The sequence below is a fragment of the Pseudopodoces humilis genome, chromosome 4 (genome assembly GCF_049639895.1).
Source record: "Pseudopodoces humilis isolate 2021_Gansu_Grassland_sample_001 chromosome 4, ASM4963989v1, whole genome shotgun sequence".
NCBI classification, from domain to species: domain Eukaryota; kingdom Metazoa; phylum Chordata; class Aves; order Passeriformes; family Paridae; genus Pseudopodoces; species Pseudopodoces humilis.
In genome coordinates this window covers 9,061,901-9,076,689 of record NC_142203.1, presented here as the reverse complement: position 1 = coordinate 9,076,689, position 14,789 = coordinate 9,061,901, and the positions used below count along the sequence as shown (strand labels likewise).

At 44.2% G+C, this 14,789-nt stretch overlaps 1 pseudogene across 1 annotated transcript; it reads left to right on the top strand.

The window, feature by feature from the left end:
• Positions 1-1,834: 1,834 nt before the first annotated feature.
• On the top strand, positions 1,835-14,167 carry LOC102103160 (E3 ubiquitin-protein ligase BRE1A-like; annotated as a pseudogene). The gene is made up of 16 exons (XR_015772389.1): positions 1,835-2,008; positions 2,847-3,014; positions 3,129-3,276; positions 3,441-3,611; positions 4,135-4,610; positions 5,113-5,223; positions 5,418-5,552; positions 6,207-6,328; positions 6,639-7,030; positions 7,594-7,711; positions 9,024-9,173; positions 10,085-10,297; positions 11,610-11,735; positions 12,619-12,759; positions 13,085-13,186; positions 13,841-14,167. The product of XR_015772389.1 is annotated as an E3 ubiquitin-protein ligase BRE1A-like (transcript).
• Positions 14,168-14,789: the final 622 nt, after the last annotated feature.

The window sequence follows — 14,789 nt, the reverse complement described above, 5'->3', positions numbered from 1 at the left end:
CCAAGGTTCGGGGTCCTTCCTGGGAAGGCTCTGGGGCACTCCAGGGAATCTGCTCCTCGGCTGCTCCCACAGCCAGACAGAGATTCTCCTGGCTGACTCAACAAAATGATATGTAGAAAGAAAACTCTATAATCCACAGAGTAAGTTAGAAGAGTAGGTATATATTTATTTGCACTGAGGTGCATGGGGAATAGCTCCTCCAAAGACATGCACACCCTGGAGACTTGTCCCTGTCTTTTTATTCTCTACAAACTGGGATTACACAATATGCCTAATACATATTCATTTCCTAACCTGCTGTCCCTGTTTCATATTAAAATTAGCTCCACTCCTCTTTGCAACTGCCCACTGCTCCTTGTTGTTCACTCTGGTGGTCGTCTGGGGGTCTTTGGGATGAAGTAAGTGATCTTCCTCTCAGCTGAACTTTTCACCTTGTTATAAATAATGCAATTCTCTAGTTGGTTAAGAAAGTTAAAGTTATAATGATGTTTGTTTGTTGTGTGTGATTGTACGGATGTACAGAAATGTGGTAGCCAGTTTTGAACAAGAGACAGAGGTATGAGAGGGTAATGAAGGCAGAACAGAATGGAACGTTCTGGGACAATGAAGTCAGAACCTCAGATGACATTGCGGATCCTCATTGGCTGAAGGAACGGACCAATGGAGTGTCGAGTTTCAAAAATGATTGGTGAAGGTTGCATGATCTTAAAGACCAATCAATGGACTGTATTTAGACCAATGAAACTGCAGATTGAAAAACACACCAATCTGACACTCTGAGAGACTTAAAAACCTCCGGAGTGCCGAGCGCCCAGATCTTCTGACGGAACTCAAGTCCTGAGGAACATCCAGCTGCGGTGGTGTGCGGGCTGTACCAGGCTGCCTGTTATCCGATTTGTTGGTGCAGGCTTCTAGGGCCTCGCTTTCAGCTGCTCTTGCTTTTTTTTAATAAACGAGTTTACTTTTTAAAGAAAAAGTGATTGGCCTCATTTACAACAGCTGCATGCTCTTTTTAGTCCTTTTACCATCTTTTGGACTTTGATACCATTTTTCCTAGCTTAGGGGTCCAAAGAATCCCTTTATCCTGTGGCGCCTTTGTCCTTGCATTCTGTTTGTGCATTCTAGCTCTACTCTTGCAGTCTTGCTCTCTTCTGGCTCTTGTGGGAGGAGAAAGCATTTCATATGGTTTAATCAGCACCCCCCCTCTTTTTGTCAAAGCATTTCTTTATGCTTGATTTCTAACTCTTAATTTCTCTGTTTCAACTGAACCCGGGTGAAGATTTTTTTGCAAAGAGCGTGTTAAGGTACAGTGCTTCCATTTTAACATTACAAAACAGTGGATATTTTCCCCATCAGCTTTGTGCTTGCAGTGCTGATCCTGCTGGTGTCTTTTACAGCTTAATGTTGGACAGCATGTGTGAGTCAGCACAGGCTGGCACAAAGTCCGAGTTAGAACACAAGGAGTAGATTTGTTTCCATTATCTTGCTACTTGTTGGATCCCCAAAGCAACACCTGGGCAGGGGTGCAGTATGAGAGATGTGGGCACTCTTAAACTCAGGCCCAGCCAGAGGATCACTGGCTTATCAAGGTACCAGCTGCAAGGTCACTTGAGTGATTTACAGTCCTCCTTACCAGTCTTCCACTTTTAATCCATTCCTCCCAACAGATATTTTTCAAAATATTTTGACTTCCATGATCTGCTCTGTTTTGGGCATCTTGTTACTGTGATGGGTCAGCATGTTAAAAACCCCAAATCAAATTGACTGTGTGGATGTGTAGTTGGCATTTCTTTTAATAGTGTTCTTTAATGTTTTAATAGTGTTCTTTAATGTAATGGAAGAACTTGGAGAAGGTGAGAGTCTGTACGCTTCAGCCACCATATCTGGAATTGGTAATAAACGGGCGGCTGGAGAGCCTGGACCTTCTGCACCTCCAGAGGAGAAGGCAGGGGTTGAAGATTCGGGAACCACTGTGGAGACCATTAAACTTGGTGGTGTTTCATCAACGGTATGTCTTCCTTGCATACCCCCACTCCACCTTTTGTTATTTTTCATCTGGAGGCAAAAATGTCTCTGGGGTCAGTATGAGCCCTTCTGTGACCTGTGTCCTGGGGTGACTTTATGATACTGATATACCCAATTGTCTGGTTTATGTTATATATTAAGTTATATAATATATATATATAATATGTTATATAATATTATATATTATATCTGCACCTTTAAGACTGGCTTTGAGAGCAAGAGAGGGGGAAGAAGAAGCACGCAGTGTGTTAAGGAAAAACATCACTCCCACACATCCTGCTCCTGGACTGTGGTGTCTGCAGCACAGTCAGACAGCGAGACAGAGCTTCTCTCTGGCGTTTAGTTAGTTCTAGCTAGCTGAGGTAGAGGAGTTCCCTGGACCTTTGTTTTTTTTTCCCTCCTTTTTTTCCTCTTGGATCTATACAAGCCTGCTCTGGACTGAACACCCAGCCAAACCCCGGGAGCTCACGCCTGTGGCCCACCGGGGCCTGGGCCTCGGCACTTTCCAGCGCCGAAAGGACTGATAAGAACCTGAGCAAGCCGAGCTACACCACATGAAAAGGACTTTTCTTCCTAGACTTGCCATCCCATTGAACAGCGAGAGGTTTTATTATTTAATATTATTCAATATCTGTTAAATAAACAGTTTTTTCCACTTCTCTCCAAGAAATTTTTTTTTTTTGGTTTTTTTTCTTCCCTTTTCCGGACCAGGGGTGGGGAGGGGGCATTTCCCTGAGGAAATCCCCATTTGGAGTTTTCCTCCCTAATTTACCCTAAACTAGGACAGACCTGGCCTGTGTGTCCCGTGTGCCTATGTCCAGGAGGAGCTGGACATCCGGACCCTGCAGACCAAGAACCGGAAGCTCGCAGAGATGCTCGACCAGCGCCAGGCCATCGAAGATGAGCTGCGGGAGCACATTGAGAAGCTGGAGCGTTGGCAGGCCACTGATGATGCCTCTCTGCTGATCATCAACCAATACTGGAATCAGGTTGGTAACAGCTTTTGTTCCTTAATATTCACTGTTTTTTTGTCTCTGCTGTACCACTGCACTTCCTTTGTTCACATCCATTCTTTCTCTTGCATTGCCTGTCCCATCATTCAGTTTGATGAAAATATCCGCATCATCCTTAAACTCTTCAACCTGGACCAAGGTCTTGGAGACCTTTTGTCTGAAAGAAAAGCACTGGTGGTGCCAGAACCTGAACCAGACTCTGACAGTAATCAGGAGTGCAAAGATGAGAGAGAACGAGGTGAGGCACCTGTCTGGGGACAGTGGGAAAGATGGATTTCTGCTGTGGACAATGCTGAGGTCCATTTCAAAAGGCAGATGAAGACTTTTATTGTGATTGTAAAGATTGATGATATGCTACCTTCGAGAACACATTTACTTCTTTTCACCTCTTTATGTTTCCAGTGGAAGGACTGGAGCCAGCACTCTCCTTCCTGGCCACTCTAGCCAGCAGTACCAGTGAGGAGATAGAATCTCAGCTGCAGGAGCATGTAGAGTCCTCCCGCCGAGCTGTTGCCCAGATTGTGACAATGTATGACAAGCTGCAGGAGAAGATGGATGTGCTGAATAGTGGAGGTATGACCAGTGGCAGGTATTCAAGAGTGCTTATCTGCCCCTCCCCCCCCCCCCAGACCTGATCCTGCATTGTAGACATTAAAGTCTAGTCTTTCTCATGTGCATTTGTTTTCCAAAATGAATTTGTTTGGCTTTCCAAACTCTTGTTACCAAAACCTCTACTAAAGGATCATGTGCCATAAGTGTATTGTAGCTACCTCTGTACTTGAATGCTGAGGACTCTACTCAGCGTGTTTGGCTAAGAAGCATCTTGTTTCTGCCAGTACTGTGTTCATGTCAGAAATGTGCAGCACTGTTAAACTGCAGAGTCTTAAAGAGCCTAAGCAAAATTAGGGAGTGCAAGTCAAAGCTCTCTGTGGATGGAGATCAGACCTTCAGGAAGCATCTGTGGGAGAGGTAGGGTAAACTGAAGTTAGACCCAGAAATCTCCTTTTCTATTTTCTTATTTCTGTCTTTGCTGTTCAGGAATTAAAATCAGTGTTCCGTGATTTCCATTAATTTCTTTTCTTCGTGTACCTTTCAGATATATCACTGATGGAAGAAGCAGTAATGGAGCCGCATTCCTACCTGTCACATGAGAATGGACGGCTGCAGGAACTGGTTGATGTTCTTCAGGAGAAGCACAGAGTCATGTCTCAGGAGGTATAAAGAGGAGAAAGGAAGAAATCTGCATTGGGATTTTGCTCAGCATAATTTTTTGTTACTATAGTTTGGAAAGCAGCTTACTTCCTTGGAGACGCACAGGAGAAACATGGTTTGAAAGGACACTCTGGAGAAACATTAACAGTGGGATTTACAAGCAGTTTATCCCAACAGTTTGAGGAGATGAATGCAGAGCTGGAAGAGAATAAAGAGCTTGCTGGGAATTGCCTTAATGAAGTGGAGGAACTACGTCAGGATCTTGAGGAGGTAACAACACAAAATGAAAAGCTCAAGGTGAGACATCTGTAGCTATGTGAGGATGAAGGTGTTCTGAATTGCCCTCAGCTTTGCAGTGCTGTATCTGCAGGAAAGCTCATTAGCAGTGCCTGTTCTGAACCTGATCTTTAGCTGTGTTACAGTTTGGTCCAGTGTACAATTCAGTAAGCCTGTCTGTGGCTCCACTTGCTGTTCAGTGTGTGACACCGTGTGGCCACCGTTGGAAATTGTGATGGTTTCCTGCCCGTGTCCCGATCTTTCATTCCTTTTTGACCATATCTAGTTAAAACTGTTTTCACATCTTTACAAGTAGTGATCCCTCTTCCACCTTGCCCACACCCTGGGCAAGTGCAACCAGAGAACAGAAACAATCAGATGTTGTCTTAGTGGTCAGTGCCAATTATTATAAGTGTCTGTCTAGAGAACCTAAATTTCAGAGCTCTGATGGTGGGAACTGTCTTGAGTTAGCTCTGAATTCTGTTTATCCACATGAATTTGTTTAGAGAGAAATAGTGTTTAGATTACAACTTTTTCCTTTTCCCCCTAATTACTTGTAAGCTGAATGCATGTATATATCTCCCAGTTTTCTGTTTTGTATAACGAGAGTCTCCAGCTGAAGGTGCACCTTGACGAGGCCCGCACACTGCTCCACAGCACCCGTGCCACACACCAGCGCCAGGTTGAACTGATCGAGGTAACACCTCTGCTTCATCAGCCTGGGAACTCTGTCGTGCCACTGACCGTCACTGCTGGATCTGTGTGCCTCTGCGGGTGCTCAGGAAATTTATGTTTCTGGCAATAATTCAGGCTCTTGTGGTACCTTATATTGATGAGGTGAGAGATACTCGAGGTTCAAAGCACCAAGTTCTGTTGCCTTTTGTTCCTCAGAGGGATGAGGTCAGCCTTCACAAGAAGCTACGCACTGAGGTGATTCAGCTGGAGGACACCTGGCACAAGTCCGCAAAGAATATGAGATGTTGAGGATAGAGTTTGAACAGACACTTGCTGCCAATGAGCAAGCAGGTATGTTGTGCTGTGCCTAAAGACAAACACCACCTGCCCACCAATGCCCATTAGGGGCTGCAGTGCACTAGAACACCTGGCTGGATTCTTTGTTACTGTTAAATACTTTTTCTGGCAGATCTCTTCATCTCAAAAAACAAAGCGCTTCACCTGTTTTATTGGGAGGCCAGTTCCATGTTGTCTGACTACTTTCTCGATGCTGCATAATAGATAGACTTTGCTAACATTTTGGTTTATGACAGGATATTTTACATTATTAAAAATTACTTGTGGGGGGAGGATTCATTTCCAAGTAAGGATAAGCTAGATAGCAAATCAGTAATTCTTAAGTTTTATCAGAGGAAATAAATTACTTCCAAAGTAGCATTTAAATCAGACTTCTATTGTAACACAACAGGTTTCCCATGGGATTATGGGTATAAAAATAATGTTAAGTGGGAACTTAGGACTGTGAATTTGCAAGGATTTATGGTTGTGTATAAAACTGGCGTGACTTTTTTTCTGCAGGTATTGTCTGCTGCTCTGTTGTGTTGCAGAATGATAACAATCTTATTTTGTCCTTTGTTATTGTCACCTTGTTTTCCATTTTCATTAAAGTCCCCAAGAACGTGGACAGAAGTATGGTTTGTTACAGAGGTATTTCTGTTTTTGCAGGCCCAATTAATCGGGAGATGCGTCACCTCATCAGCAGCCTCCAGAATCACAACCACCAGCTGAAGGGAGAGGTGTTGAGATACAAGCACAAACTGAGAGAGGCCCAGTCTGACCTGAGCAAGGTAACACAGCAGGAATGCCAGAAAAGAGGGGAAAGTGCTTAGGAGAAGGGGGAATGCTGTCACCCTTGCCAGCAATATCAGCCTTTCTGATACACTGTGCAGGATGCAGTGAAATTTTCTGTGGAGCTCTGCACTTCGCTGCTGCCTTTGACCAAAGGAATATTCTTCCTTTGTAGCTATGTTGTGTTCCATGAAAAGGGGCATGGAAGCATAGGTCTGGGAAGACAAGGGAGAAGGGTGTAAAGAAGACTCCTGGCTAAGAACTTAAATGTTTGTTTTCTTGGTCATCTCTCTTGCTGTTCCACGCCAGATCCACTCTCGCAGTGGCAGTGCTCTCCTCCAGACCCAGTCCAGCACTGAAGACACAAAGGAGGAACCTGCAGAGATCAAGCAGGAGCCTGATGATCCTTCTGCCCAAGTGTCTGTTCCCAAGGCTGCTACTGAAAATATTAATGAAATGAAGGCCAGGTGAGACAAAGAGTAACGGGAGTGGGAGAGACGGGAAAGGGAGAGGGAACGAGAGAAGGAGAAAGAGAGAGAACGAGAAAAAGAGAAAGAGAAGGAAATGGAATGAGAGCAGGAAAAGCAGAAGCAGAAGGAATCAGAGAAGGAGAGATAATTGAAAGAGAAGAAGAAAGGGAAGCATGAAGAGGGAAGAAAGAAGGAGGCTGAAGTGATCAAACAGCTGAAGGCTGAGCTCAAGTAAGAGTTGTTGTCTCTCCTTTTCCTGTGGGAGCAGTGCCCAAGCCTGGGGTGTTTGCATGTTCTTGTTGTTACGGGATCAGCATCATTGAAGTTTGGAGCCAAGAGAGTTTCTTGACGCCTTCTGTATCTGATTGTGATGTGGTCAATGTAGAAGTGTTTTTCCTACAATAGCCTAGAGCATGAATTGCCAAACCAGATACTTCGTGGTATCAGAAGTGTAGGTCAATTAATGTTTATTTGTTGCTGTCATAACAATAACATAGAAATTCACACAGGAGTGTTCCCACTCCTTGATGGTTCCCAAAGCAGAGTTGGATAGGTTGTAGCTTATTGTTAGGACACATATTTCATCTCCACCCCACTTAATGCCTTTTAGCCCATGTGCCTGAATATTTTTTTTTCCAGCCTGTACTCAGCTGCTGTTTTATGTTACCAGCATAAGATGAGCCAAGGATGACTCCGTATCCATGTGGGCGATGGAAAGAATATTGCCAGGCTCTCATGCTGGCTGTGTGGCTTTGCTGCTGTGTTCTCACAGTGGTCTGTCTCCCTTTCTCCAGGAAGGCCCAGGAGAGCCAGAAGGAGATGAAACTGTTGCTAGATATGTACCGATCAGCCCCCAAAGAGCAGAGGGACAAAGTGCAGCTGATGGCAGCTGAGAAGAAGGCAAAAGCTGAGGTATTTCTAGTTACTTTTCCTTTTTACTTTTTGCTTAAACTTTTTTTTCAGATGCTCTGCAGCAGAACTGTGTTGTTTCTCTCCTCAGATCTGAGGATTGTTTGTCTTCTCAGCTTTGTCACTTAGAGATTGGAATGGTCTGGAATAAACAGGGACTGGTTGCTAGTGCAGGCACACACACACACAACAATCTCTAGTTCATAAGCACAGACCCATTTGCAGATCCCTTAAGTACCAGCATGTCCCTCTGTTTGGGACCCCTGTGGTTCCAAGCCCCTCTTACCTTCTTCACAAGCATAATCACCTATAGGCAGCACTTACTCTGTGTAGCCCACATACATGGGGTAAAGAGTTAGGTTACGTGGGGATACTTAAGAAAATGTGTAATAAAAAGAAGATAGATCAGGACAGGCTGCGATGATCATGTGCAAGGCTGAGCCAGACAAATGTGTACTGACTGCCCATATTTTCCATGGGACTGGCCCCTTTTATACCCTTCTCTGTCTAACCCCAGTTTGTTCATCCTTGATCTCCATTTCCCTGCATATTGCTTCTGGATTTGAACAGCTCTTGATTCCCACAGCCCTCCCAGTTCAGGAGCCATTCCTGCTTTACAGTGTCATCAGTTACAAAGTCCAAGCTGATCTTTCTGGAAGTGGTTCCTGTGCTTTCTTGGAATCCTATCAGCTGTTGTGACTGGAGTGGTTTTCTTCCTCTCTTTGTCTCTGTGTTTATGTTGTCAGGTTTGTGTCTCTGTATATTTTGTTTCTGGTTTTCTCCTTCTTCCACACTCAGATAACCTTGATGGAATAAACATTTTCACACTCTGATGTGCTTTCATTATTTAGTGTGACTGACCAGGTTTCATTCTCATCACATTCTCCCTTTCCATTTGTCTGACAAGTTTATGTCTCTATATGTTTTATTTTACCACCTCCTTTTCCTATTGTCTCCTTCTTGTATGGAAAAAGGTTCTTGACCAGATGCCCTTAAAGGAGCAGTTGCTCTCTGTCCACATATCCATTCATGTTCTATTGCAGGAGATTGATGTTCCTACTCTGATAAAAGACGCTGTGAAATTTTCAAAGGTGTGGAAGTCAAGGTCTTGGGCTTACAGCCCATCTCAGTGGCACATCTGCCTGAGATGTCAGTACTCTGTCCAAAACCAAAATGACATGGCTTTGTTTGTTTTTTTTTTGCCATGCTTTGAAGGCAGTCCTGAATGTTTCAGAGAATTTTGGGGAAAATAGGCTCTTAACAATGCTCAGGGCACATCCTAATATTTTCTGCCATTTCTGCTTGGTTCTTGTAGCTTGAAGAACTGCGGCAGAAGGTGAAAGAATTGGAAGAAAAAGAACGAAAGGAGAGTAAAAAGATGGCTGATGAGGATGCCCTCCGCAAGATCCGAGCAGTGGAGGAACAGATTGAATATTTATAGAAGAAACTTGCTATCGCTAAGCAGGTGAGAAGTTTCTGATGAGTTCTCTTTTGGCTGGGGCAACTGTGAAGGAGCTGCCTTCAGGTTACCTCCAGGAAGAGAGAAGGAATTTATATCTGGATGGGCCAAAGATGGGAGTTTGGTCCTTGTTTACAAAAAGGAAAGAAAACAAGCAGAAGAACCACCAACAAATTAACCCATTCAACCCTCAACTCTGGGGTATTACAGGCAGGCCATGGTGGGAATTGTTTAATAACAATTAACATGAAATAAACAATTAAAAATGTGGCCTTGGTAAAGCACACAGAGGAGAATTGGCTTTATCAGCCATTGGGGAAGAGATTACAATTTCTTTTTAAGAGTTATTATCTCCTCAGTTCATCTAGTGAATATGTTTGCATAGAACTAATACATACCTTCTCCTAAAAAGGGCTTAATGCAATGAAAGAGCAGGACCACCTCAGCAGGGTAAGAGGGAAGCCAGTGAATTGATGTGTATGTTTTTAGAATTCAGATTCTTATAGAACAGACCTGCTCTTGTCAATACTTTGTCAATGCTGAAGTGGCCAAAGTGAGTTTAAGGGGCTTGGCAGCCTGTTAGTTGGAAGCTGTCAAGCTGTCCACATGTAGAGTTTTTGGCCTGCTGTATCTGACAGCTGTTCAGCTTCTGGGAATTGGGAGTTGGTTTCTTCCCAGCTCTGGCAATGACTATGTCAAAACTGATTCTGCCAGACAAGTGACAGGTGACCATCTTTCCTCTGCACCTTCAAATTCTGAGTATCTCTGCTGTGGCACAGACTTGTAGGGAGTACGTTTTTGTGGTTGCTGTTATCTTTCTTCATCTTCACTAGGTTTGGTGTCTCTGAATATAATGTTCAGGCTCACTGTAGGGGGTCCAGGGCACAGTTTGGCCAGAGCCTGTGATTCTTTTGCAGGAGGAGGAGGCCCTGATTTTGGAAATGGATGTGACAGGCCAAACCTTTGAAGACATGCAAGAGCAGAACATCCGCCTGATGCAGCAGCTGAGGGAGAAGGATGATGCCAACTTCAGGCTGATGTCAGAATGTATCAAGTCCAACCAGATCCATAAGCTGCTGAAAGAAGAAAAGGAGGAGCTGGCAAACCAGGTTCTGACACAGAAAACACAGGTAATATGGAAAAAGGAGAGAAGACAAGAGAGCTGGTGGGGAAGGTGGAAGTGTTGTGGGTTATTTGTTTTAGGAAGCTGCACACAGGCATTTGCGTGCTCCCCTGCTGAGGGGAAGGGGAAAGAATCAGAAGAGACAAAGTGAGAAAACAGGTGAGATGAAATAAAAGCAGTTTAACAGTTAAAGCAAAGATGTCCATACAAGCAAAACAATAACTAATTGATTACTTCCTGTGGCAGGCAGGAGTTCAGGCATCTCCAGGAAGGCAGGGCTTCATCATGCTTTATTGTTACTTAATAAACACTGCAGCTCTGAACATCCTCCCATTTCCTCCTTTTCCCCAGCTGTTACTGCTGAGCACAACATTGTAGGGTACGGAACACCCCTTGGGTCAGCTGGATCAGCTGTCCTGGTTGTGTGGCATCCCAGCTTCTTGGGCACCCTCAGCCAACCTGCTGGTGAGCAGCATGAGACACAGAAGGTCTTGATGCTGTGTAAGTTCTGCTCAGCAAAAGCTAAAACAGTGCCGTGTTACTGGCAGTGTACTTGGAAGTGTTCAAGGGCAGGCTTGGATGGGGCTTTGACAAATGTGGCCTAGTGGAGGTTACCCCAGGGAGGCTGGGACTAGGTGATCTTTAAGGTCCCTTCCAATCCAGGCCTGTCACACCATATTAGGAATGGCGAGGAGTATGACACTGACTCTCTTAGCTGCATTGTCCAGGAGAGCAAAGTTTATTATTCTTAATCTTCTTTTATACATGTTTGAGAAGGTCTGAGAGGTAAAACTCTCATTGGTCATTAAGGGTACACATCACCATAAGTGGAACACCACCCCTTGACTAAACAACACCTGCAAATTATTGTCCTTTACCAAGGACTGTTTGGATTCTTTCTCATGCTTTCTCAGGCCACAATGAGAGGCCTGTGTGACTAAGTTTCACAGAGGCTCTGTTCTCCCTGCCTGCTTTTAGCATCCATACAGGCCATTCTATGACTCTGTATTCTGTCATACTTGGAACCACACTGGAACTGTTCATAGCCTTCCAACAAGTCTTTAAGCCACTGTCCAAAAATTAAGACATCTTTGTTGCAAATATTTGACTGCTAGGTTTTAAAGTGTTGACCAGAGAGATCTGGCTAGGGCTCTTTGGATACAGGCACGGCTGTTCAGGGAGGAAAAGGCAAGCTGAAGGTGTGCTCCTTGGTGATGGGGAAGAAGAGGTGGTTTTAGCCTGCAGCTTGAGTGACAGCTCTGAAGACCCAACCAGAGCATGCATTCATTCGCTCTGTTCCTTCTGTCTCCCTTTCCAAGGTGGATGCCCAGCTGCAGGTTGTATGAAAGCTGGAGGAGAAGGAACACTTACTGCAGAGCAGTATTGGAACAGGAGAGAAGGAATTGGGTCTGCAAACACAGGCCTTGGAAATGAACAAACGCAAGGTGAGTGATGCCTTTGTTTCTTCTTGGTTTGTGAGGTGGAGCTGCTGCCTTGTGGGAGGCATAGAAGGCTCTGAGCTCTCATTGGCATTACAGAACCTGATATTCCCTGGTTTTGGATGAGTATATCAGAAGGCTGAGGAGTCCTGCAGAGAACTATGATTAAAGTGCTACAGAGTGGTTTTCCTTTGGTAAGGAGAAGCAGGTCATATGTGTTTCTGTGAAACCTATGGTGAAGAAAGAGACAGCAGCTAGATTAGGTTAACTGGGGTCAAAGCTTTTGTAGGAAAGATGGGATAAGCAAAAGGAGAATAGAGCTGGGGAATGGGAACACTTCTAACAAATGCCTAAGATCAAAAAAGTAGGTGTGTTACCAGTAGAATAAGACTTAGTCTTGTTGTTGATGCTGCCTTTGTTGTTAGGTTTTAGTAGAAATACAGAAATTACACTAAAATAGGCAGAAAGGAAAGCAGGAATATCATTGTAAAGAGGGGCTGCGGAAAATTCATCAAGAGTCACCTGTCTTAATACGACAATTCATGGTATTAAGGGCATTTGGTTATCAAGTTAGCAGAGAAAAGTGAAGAGAGAAGATTGTTAGAAATAGGTATCTCACAGTTCTGTCTAGTTCAGCTGTAGAACTGCCTCTAAACAATTTAATAGAGAAAATCTGGAAGCTGGAAGACTGAAAATACATTGAGAATTGGATGATCATTAGTGTTTTTCTAAGTGATGTGCTTTGCAGTGTGCCAAGGTTTGGCTCTGCCCAAAGGAATCTTGTAGCTAAATGATTAGAACTTGTTAAGAATAAAGTAATAACAAGGGACTAGAAATCATGAGAGCTGTTTTTCTGTGTTTGGTCCTTCTATACTGGTTTCCTTCTCAGGCTATGGATGCAGCCCAGCTTGCAGATGATCTGAAGGCCCAGCTAGAGCTGGCTCAGAAGAAGTTACGTGATTTTCAGGAGGAGATTGTGGAAAACAGAGTAACTAGAGAGAAAGAGATGTTCAGCTTCAAAAGGGCTGAGGTATATATCCTATGCACAATCCTTCAAGGTCTGTCTGCTTTAGTGTCCTTCTCCTTGTACACTGAGCTTGCAGAGGGTTTCAGCTTAACTGCTCTTGGTGTCCAGTTTCACTTTATCTTTGGCTTCATCAGGTCTTGGCTCTTTCAGGTTTTTTCTGCTGATAACTGACAAGTTCTTGTGGCATCAGATGATTGTGTTGTCCCTTGGATTATAGGGGATGAAACTATGGGTGGCATTACTTACCCAGGTGATATTCTCTTTGGTCCTTGAGAAGCCGTGACAGAAAAAGTACTGCTCCTTCACTTGGTCTCCTGTTTTTATGCAGGAAGATATTTATAGGTTGCGCAGGAAGCTGGAGACCACAAAGAAGCCTGACATGGTTCCCAACTGTGATGAGATCCTGATGGAGGAAATCAAGGATTACAATGTATCTGTGTCTATTGATAGTAAAAAGTTCTAAAATCATAGAAAATTTGGGGGCTTAGAAAGAAGGTTAGGCTTGTCAAGCCCTGGGAAAAATAGGCCCTGAGAAATGTTAGGCCTTGTGCTTGCTAAAGATCAGGTCAAACTGCACCTGTGTAATCAATATATGATAAATTACACAATTGTTAGATGTGATTAGATATAATTATTGTTTAAAGAACATGAGGAACAATGTTAGGGGTTTGAGGGGGGATCACGAGAAATCCATGCTTGGGTAAAAACAATGCATACAATAGAAAAATATAAGTTTAATAATTAATATGTAAGTTATATAAAAACATGTTCAACTCAAAACCAAGTCAGGTCAGATTTGGGTATGTGTACCCCCGACACCCAGAGCTCTTCAATAAAGCACCTTCATATAATCATTCGTGATTATGTGTGATCCTGAATGCTAACACTATCAGGTTCCCTTTTCACTTTAGGCAGAAGGTGTGTAGGCACACTTTCAGTATCTGACATCTCTCATCTGTACTTTGGCACTGAAGAAACCACATTGTCCTTCTGAGAAATCAAAGCACCTTCACCTTGAGACATCTCTGAGCACAGCAGCTGGGCTGCAGGGCCCCTCACAGCTCTGTTTGTGTGTGTGTTTCAGGCCCGTCTGACATGCCCATGCTGCAACATGCGTAAGAAGGATGCGGTGCTCACCAAGTGCTTCCACGTCTTCTGCTTTGAGTGCGTGAAGACGCGCTATGACACCCGGCAGCGCAAGTGCCCCAAGTGCAACGCCGCCTTTGGGGCCAATGACTTCCACAGGATCTACATCGGCTGAGGCCCTCACAGAGCCTCTGCTTGTGTGAGCTGCCTCCCTCCCTCTGTCAGCTTCTGCCACCTGAGCTGTAGTGTCTTCTGGAGGTGCATTCAGGGTCTCAAAAGAAATGCACTCTGGATCTTGCTTCCTTTCTTGGCCCTTTTCCTTTTGGTCTTGCCCTCCATTTTTGTGTGCTCTTTGTGCCTGAGTGGAAATTTCTCATACGTTGCTTTCACACTGCCAAGGTGGGAACCGGCAACTGAGGTACTGCCTTGGTGGGATGGAAGCTGAGCTGCAGCAGAGATTAGTGAGAGTTTTATGTGAGGGTTCTGCTTTGGATGCTAATTAAATCACATCAAGGGATGGCACTGCTCCTGGGAGGGAAGGGTTTCCCAATTAGCAGACCAAACAGAAGCCAAGGAACTGAATCTGTAGACTGAGTGGAGCAGCTCCTTATGTACCTGTGTATCTTCCTGAGTCAGGGCAAGAACTCCTGAGGGCTGGTGCACTAAGAAACATCCTCCCTAGCCTCTAACAAACACATCTAAATATCTAGAAGAGGAGAAAGGAGATATCTTGGAGACTCTTAGAAAATAGCACGTCACTGATGAACTCTGGTTAATGTACTTACCTTCCCCTAGGCTGAGGCATTGCTGCCATTGTCCTCAGAAAAGGACTTCTAGCGGCTCCTTTGCTTCAACTTTACCACAAATATTAATCTTGTTATCCACTGTGGTGGTTTCACATTGATTGATATTTGGGGAAAGAAGTAAGAAACACCCACTAAAGTAAT